This window comes from Phyllostomus discolor, chromosome X (assembly GCF_004126475.2).
Source record: "Phyllostomus discolor isolate MPI-MPIP mPhyDis1 chromosome X, mPhyDis1.pri.v3, whole genome shotgun sequence".
In the NCBI taxonomy this organism is placed as follows: Eukaryota; Metazoa; Chordata; class Mammalia; order Chiroptera; family Phyllostomidae; genus Phyllostomus; species Phyllostomus discolor.
The window spans coordinates 98,697,227-98,705,505 of NC_050198.1; the positions used below are offsets into that span (position 1 = coordinate 98,697,227).

General features: G+C 38.2%; 1 non-coding gene across 1 annotated transcript; it reads left to right on the forward strand.

The window, feature by feature from the left end:
- Nucleotides 1–4,429: 4,429 nt before the first annotated feature.
- LOC114505842 lies at nucleotides 4,430–4,538 on the forward strand. The gene has a single exon (XR_003685306.1). It is a non-coding gene; the product is annotated as a U6 spliceosomal RNA (small nuclear RNA).
- Nucleotides 4,539–8,279: the final 3,741 nt, after the last annotated feature.

Below are 8,279 nucleotides of genomic sequence, written 5' to 3' on the forward strand. Positions count from 1 at the left end.
TGCCCACTGTCCACCACTCACTGCTAGATAATTTTTTCAGTGTATGTTACCTCTGCTTCTGCCATTTCTAGCAGCTCCTAGTGTGAAATCTGAGGGCTGTATTATCAACAGTTTCCATAAAGGGGACTGGATACAACTAGAAGATAATCTGGATTGATATGTCAGCATCTTAAAAATAAAGAAGATCCAGAAGAATTGGAAATATTACATTTTTGAAAAGTAAACTGAAAAAAGGGGCCCTAAAATTTCTGAGTGAAACTGAAATCTGGATTTGTTTAAAATCAAAGGCCACCGTTATTTCTGTTGGAAAGAGAAGATAGTGAAAAAACGCACTGGCCTGAGACAAGCGACCTAGGTTCAAGTGCTGGCTTGCTCTGGCAGTAATCAGGTATATAGGCTTGACCCAGGCTCTTCTCTTCTCTGGGCCCCAGTCATTTTACTCTTATGAGGGCCCCAAGCTAGCTACAGACCTTCCTGGCTCTATAAATTTACATGTACAGCATTCCATGAAGAAGGCGCATTCTTGATATTGAGTGGAAGAGAAAGAGGTTTCAAAGATGTGAAGTATAACGAAAGAATGAGTGGGAAAAAAAAAGATGGAGAACTGCATGCATGTTTGGAAAGGACTGCATCTACCTACCAGACCCAGGTATAGAAAAGAGACAAGTATAATGGTGGTTCTACCACCTAGTATTCTTACTTTATGATGAGGAGACCTTGGCTTGGAGCAGATGCTGTTCTCTACACAGGCTCAACACATTTTTCTTTCCTGAATTTAGTGTCTGGGGCAGGGTCCAGGGAGGAGGACTTTTAAAGACTGAGCTAGTGGGGCAAAGTCTCTGTCATAAACTCCTGGAGGTGGTTAAAGGTGCCTAGACACTTAGGAGCTACTGCGTAAACTGCAACCCACACCAAGCCAAGTAGAAGCATCAGTGGGGAGAATGAAGAAGACACCAGCCTCAGCTCTCTCAGAAATGCTCAGTGATCGAGTGAAGTTGGATCAGGACACAGCAGTTACTGGGGTCATCTGCCTCTTCCACCACTTGGCAAAGAAGGGGACCTTTAAGTTAGAAGGGGAAGGAAAGGACCAACCCCATTAAGCTGGGATCCAAGTCCAGGCTCTAAAGCATTTATGACAGGGAGGGGAAAGGATAAGGTCTCTGCTCTGACTCATGAAAGACAACAAGAAGTAGTTCATATAGAGACACTTGAGTCAACACAGTAAAAGCTGCAGGAAACCAGTTATGGCAGGTTTCAGAGTTTGTATTATTCATTAAGTAATTCACTGAGTGGGCATATAGTACCTTCCTCTTCTGCAAATCCTGGATATATTTCTGATGACTTTCATTACCTAAAAAGAGTTTAAGTTTATACCAATAAACCAGCGATTGGTGAACTATTTCAGTAAAGTGCCAGTTAGTAAATATTTTATTTGCAGCCCCTGCCATACCTACTAAAATAGGTCAATGTAACATATTAGACATATCCATGTACCAATAAGAGTAAGTTTACAAAAATAAGCAGCAGGCCAGATTTGACTCTAGATTGGAAATTATCACTGTAGACTGTTTTGCAATTTAGACGTTTGCAATATGGCAATATTATTAGGAACATGAAAACTACAATCAGATATTTTAGATTGAAATACCAACTCTGACATTTTCTGATTCTACAGCCTCATAAAATGTATTCAATTCTTCTAAATCTCAGTTTTACCTCTGTAAAATGAGGATAACAATAGTACCTATTTCATAGGGCTATTATAAGGAATGAAATATAATTATTCATCTGAACTATTTACACAGTGACTGGCTGGCACATAATAAGTGCCCTAAACTGAATTATCATTTTAAAATTTTCAATTAAAAAGAAATCTAAATTCTTTTTTCCTCATTCTTAAAAAATAAATTGTATTAATCCACAATGAAAAAAAAAAAAAAGGAATGTTTGTAGCATCCTGGCTTTGAGTTCTAATTATGCTACTAAAGAAAACACAGTAATCCTGGACAAGTCAGTTTGCCTTTTGGGACTTTGCTGCCTCTCTTGTAAAATGGAGAAAATGTTTTAGATTTTTTATTCTTCAAACTTATTTTTGGAAGCAGAACTATTTCCCCAAACAAAATTTCACAGTATACACCCACTATGAATGGAAGATGAAAGTACAGATCTTCTGGTAAGGGTAGGAGAAAGAAAGGAAATGGGTGGGGCTTAGGGGACCTAAGGACCTTGTCCTTTCTATGCCTGTCCACCAAGAAAATGTGGTTAACCCTGGTGCACCAGCAAGAAACTTCAATGGCACTAAAAGTATATTCATTTGAGAAGCACAAGAAGACAATGTGCCTAAAAGTTAAGATTTAAATTTTGTCACTAGCCCTTCTCTTATTTATTTGCCCACTCAATATTTTCAGGTTACCTGTGTATGACCAGTCACAAGGGCATGCCTTTGAGATGGCTACAAAATGAGAGGATCACAGGGACCTTCATGTTAGAGTTAACACTAATATGAGAAACATGGGGTTTGGAATCAGAAAAACCAGGGTTTGGATCTTTGCTGGCTCCGTCTAAACTGTATGACCTTGGGCAACTTATCTAAGTTTTCTGAGCCTCTGGTTTCTCCTCTGTATAGTAGCAACAATAGTACTTCCATGAGTGAAATACTGTGAGAATTAAATAAACTACAATGTCCATGAACACTTAGCACAGTATGCAACATCCTGGGGGCCTTCAATTAACTTTCCTTTCCTTCTCTTCCTTCTCACAGTGAAATTTAGTGACAGTATCAGGTACCTGGTGAAAACAGAAGGCTATGGACAGTGCCCTACCATAGCCAGTCTACCTGCTTTATCTCAAGACCCTCTGATGAGCTTCCTTAACAGTTCTTAACAAGAAGGCCTCTGGGAGAGGGTGGACAGGTGCATGGAACAAGAGATTGTTGCCTATACACCACACCTCTCAAGCCACTGCTCTCCCTTTTCATTCCCTACTACCACTTATGACCATCAGGCTCCATCAGGCTTTGAAAAGATTGATATACACTGCTGTGATGTGTGATTGTCCTGGGCTCCCTCGGGGTACACTGTCTCATTCTTTAACTCAGTTCTTAATTCTACTTGCTGTTTTCTTCAGTTATCCAAGGCAGTAGATCTCATGCTTGTGCATGCATTAGAATCCCTTTGAGGGTTTGTTAAGACACCAAGTTTTTGCTTCAGTAAATTTTGGATGAGGCCTGGTAATTCACATTTATAATAAGTTCCCAGCTGATGGTGCTGGTCTGAGGAGCACACTTTGAGAAGCACTACTCAAGCTTAAGGGACTTTTGTTCTGAAACTTACCCCCTGCCAGCCAACTTCTTTCTACAGATTGATCCTTGAGCTCTCACCAACCTAGTCTTCAAGTATCCTATCTTTGGCCCCAGGTCAAAAGTATGTTTCTTTCAGTCTCCTGGTACCTCATTCATGTAGACTCTCCCTGAGCATCCTTCCAACACCTATTTGCCTACTCTTTTTCCCCCAGACCCTTCTTGCCTGCCTGTGTGAGTCTCCCTTTTTCCTCCATGCTCAGTTGACATGTCTTGTTTTCTGGCTGCCTTCCTTGAACAACTCTATGAATGGCATCAAGTCCTCCTGCCAACTCTCCTCCACATTCTCATGTGGCTTCCTCATTGTGGGCTCTGGACACAGACAGTCCTGGTTTGAAACTTGGCTTTGCCTCTCTCTAAAGTCTGTGATCTTGGGAAAATCATTTGAGTTCTCCAAGACTCAGCTTGTCATCTGTAAAATCAGGCTGTGAAAATAAAATTGAAGAATGTCCATATAAAGGCCTGCTGCATCACCTATTACATAGTAAGTGATACATAAATGCTAGTCTCTTTTTCCTTACTTCCTCTACTTTTTTCACACCTACCTACATTAACATTCACTACTAAGTATCTGGCAGCAAATAAGGATGATAACAGAATGCAGGAATAAAGTCCTTCATGAGTATGAAAGGCACGGTAAATGAGAGAAAGGAGGTCTATCCATATAAACTGATATAACATTTAAGAGAAGGAACAGATCATTTTCAATGGGTGTCAGGATCAGTTTAATGAACAACTAAATGATATAATTTTCCCTCATACTTCCATCTCTCAAGCCAGAAACTTGAATGTCCTCCAATATCCCTGCCTTCTCTCTCACTCTCTATATCCATTTCATCAGCAAATTTTGCCATATTTATATTCTAAATATCTTTTGAATCTACCTACTTTTCTCCATCTCTACTGCCATAGCCTTGGTCTGAGTAATGTTTCCCTCTGAGCTGGATCGCTGTAATAATCTCCTCACTATTCTTTTTGCCTTCATTATTGTCCCCCATGGTCTGTTCTTCAAATAACAGCCAAAGCTATTTTTTCCAAGAACATCAAAGTGATCATATATTCCCCTTACTTAAAACCCTCCAGCTGTGGAGTTTTATTGACTGAAATTGGAGTAATACAGAGATTAGCAGGGCCCCTAGGTAAGGACAGCATTCAAACTGGTGAAATGTCCTGTGTGTTTTTGTTTGTGTGTGTTTTTGTGTTTGAATGCACATTGGAAATAACTCTAAGATATAGCATTAAGTTAAAGGCAAAGTACAGAATAGTGACCATCCTGTATTTGCTTCACACACACATACACACTTCTATGTATATACTTATATGAGAGGATAAATTTTTCTTATTCTGGAAATCATCACTAAATTTTTTTGTTTTGTTCAACATTTTAAAAATTATTTAATTTTTTAAAATTTTTGTTCAATCACAGTTGTCCTCATCCCTCCCCCCATTACTAGTGTTTTCCTTTACAGAGAGTAGCCTGGTGGGGAAGAGGGTGAGTTTCATTTTCATTTTGAAGTGTTTGAATTTTCAAACTTCATACCTTTTTAAAAAAAGGTTCTCTGGAAAGTACATATTAACTCACTTGTGTTTCTTTCTTTGTATTTCTATGCATGAGGAAAAAATGTATACATGCTATGTTTAAAAATTAATGACCTCTCATGGTTACTAGGATAAAGGTCAAACTCTTTAACATGGCATATATGGCACTTTGTGATCTGGCCCCTCCTAATCTTTTTAGATCATAGTTTTCCCTTCTTCACTTCATATTCTATGCTCAACCCATACCACACTTCTGTCAGTTTGTTAGTTTTCCAGGGTACTATGGGCTTTTTTTAATGTCCAGCACTTATATGTTATTCCATCCAGCTTAAACACTCTTACCCCTATTTTTTCTTTCAATCATCATTGGATCTAAGTTTAGAATTCCTTTCCTCCAAGAAATTTTCCTTGATTTCCTTTGTCTCTGGGTTAGGTGTTCTTGCCATGTGCTCCCAATGCACCCTGTATATTGCTTGTTTGTATACAGCAATTTCTTGTTAACTGCCTGTCTTCATAATTTATAATAGAAGCTCAAGAGTCGAATATCTAATCTTGCTGGTTTCCTATTGTAGCCTCAGAATCTAGTATAGCACCTAATACAGACTTGGTGTGCAGTAAATATTTGCTAGATGAATGCATGCATGATGAACAAAAGAATGAATAAGACAGCCTTTAATCTGGGCTTCATAGTCAGGAAAAATTTACTAGAAAACAGCAGCATTTGTAACCTTCATGTTTGGTATGATAACTTAGATAAAATTTTTTCATTTTTAAGGTCGACTTAATTGTTCCTGATAATTTTACTAACCAAAAAGCTTGTTCCCAAAAGACCTATGTGTATGTCACTACCAGCCCCTCTTCTATCCTAATTTTTAATTGAATTTATTGCAGTGACATTGGTTTACAAAACCATACAGGTTTCAAGCATACAACTAAAAATAATCATCTGCACACAGCATTGTGTGCCCATTGCCCCCAAAAAAGTCTCTCCATCTCCATTTCCCTCCCTTTTGCCTAACTCCACCTACCTCACCCCTTGTTTGTCTATCATTACACTGTTGTCTGTGTCTATGTGTTATACATATATAATTTTAAATATATATAAAATTTGTTCTCGTGCCAATACTTTTTTCATTCCCAGGAAACTGTGGTAGAAAATGCCACAATGGTTGCTCCTTAACCACTGGCTGGAAGAAGTGTTCATTTCTATATAATATGATTTAAGGGACTGAATAAACTCTTTCCGGCCTCCAAAAATTACAGCTTACTTTGGTGAAATTAGACCCAGTACTGAGAACTACATTTCAGTTCTCACTATGCCACAATCCTCTATATGACTTATGGTGTGCTATCTTACTTCTTTGGCCTCAGCTGCTTCATTTGTAAAATGAGAGCTGTGTATTAGCAGGGCTTTATGTCCCTTCAAAGTGTCACATCTTATATTTCTATGATTCGGGCTTTTGGGTTAGATCCCACAAGCAGCCAGAAAGTGTGTGCAGGTGTCTGAACACAACTACTCTGTGTTTGCTGGAATGACTTTAAGGCAAGTTCACCATTTGAGAAAATCCAGTTTCATACCCTGGATCTCCATTGGCATGAAGAAAACAAAGGCAACCTCACAATACAACTGCTCTTCCAGAAAATGCAAACATAATCAGAGTTCAGGGTATAACTCAAGCTGTAGCAGATGGATCTCTTCTCAGCCTTACTTTTTAAACTAGTTGTTTTATTCCTTTAGCTACTTGTTATTGTGTTACAGTGGAAAAGAAAGTGGATTGTGGGGTGAGATAGGCAGAATAATGTTTCCCCCCAAAGATGTTCATGTACTAATCTCTGGAACCTGTTAATATGTTATATTACATGAAAAATAGGAATTAAGATTGCAGCTGGAATTACTGTTGCTAACCAGCTGATTTTAAAATAAAATTATTCTGCCCTGGCTGGTATGGCTCAGTGGATTGAGCACTGGCCTACAAATCGAGGGGTGGCAGGTTCAATTCCCAGTCAGGACACATGCCAGAGTTGCAGGTCAGGTCCCCAGTTGGGGGTGTGCGAGACACAACTGATTGATACATCGATGTTTCTCTCCCTTTCTTTCTCCCTCCCTTCCCCCTCTCTCTAAAACATAACTAAATAAAATCTTTAAATAAAATAATTCTGAATCACCCAGTGATCCCAATATTATCATAAGAGTCCTTTGAAGTGTTGAAAGCAGAGAAGGTCAGAGTGATGAAGTGTCAGAAGGACTCAACTGGATGTTGCTGGCTTTGAAGATGGAGGAAGGGAACTATGAGCCAGAGAATTGAAGTCTCTAGAAGTTGAGAAAGGCAAGTAAATGGATTGTTTTATACAGCCTCCACAATACATGCAGCCCTGTTGACACCTTCATTTTACCCAATGAAACCTCTTTTTCACTCCTAAACTACTAGAATTGTAAGATAATAAATATGCACAATTTTAAGCAACCAAGTTTTTGTTGATTTGTTGCAGCAGCAGTAGAAAACTAAATACAATGATCAATAGACTTAACTCTGAGTCTTGCTATTGTCACGTACTAGCGATGTGATATTCAGCAGATTTATTTACCTGTCTAAGATTTAGAGTCCTAATCTGTGAAATGAGGAAAAACCACCTTGCTTGCTAACATCAGAAGTAGCCCTGAAGATAAAATGTAAGGTGGGATAGTTTTGTACAACAAAAACTTCATAAGAAAAATGAAAATAGCAGTAGAACAAAAACAAGACCCATATATATGCTGCCAACAGGAGACCCACCTCAAAACAAAAGATAAACACAAACTGAAAGTGAAGGGATGGAAAAAAAAGTCCATGCAAAAGGAACTGAAAAAAAAAAAAAAAAGCGGAGGTAGCAATACTTATATCACATAAAACCAAAGACCTTAAACCAAAGCTACATTAAAAGATAAAGAAGGACACTAAATAATACTAAAGGGATTGATCTAACAAGAGGACACAAACCTTGTAAACATACATGTACCCAATATAAGAGTATCTAAATATATGAAGAAAATCTTGGTGGACATTAAGGGAGAGATAACAATACAGTCATGCTAGGGATTTAACATACCACTGACATCAATGGATATATCTCCCAAACAAAAAAAAAATCAACAAGGCAACAGCAACCTTAAACAACACAGTTGACCAAATGTATTTAATTGATATTTAAAGAACATGTCATCCCAAACCAGCAGCATATACATTCTTCTCAAGTGCACATGGAAATTCTCAAACATAGACTGACTACATGTTAGGACACAAAATAAATTCAAGAAGATGGAAATCTTATCAAGCATCTTCTCTGACCACAATGGTATGAAAGTAGAAAGCAACTACAGTGAAAAAACTAAAAAACATTTGAA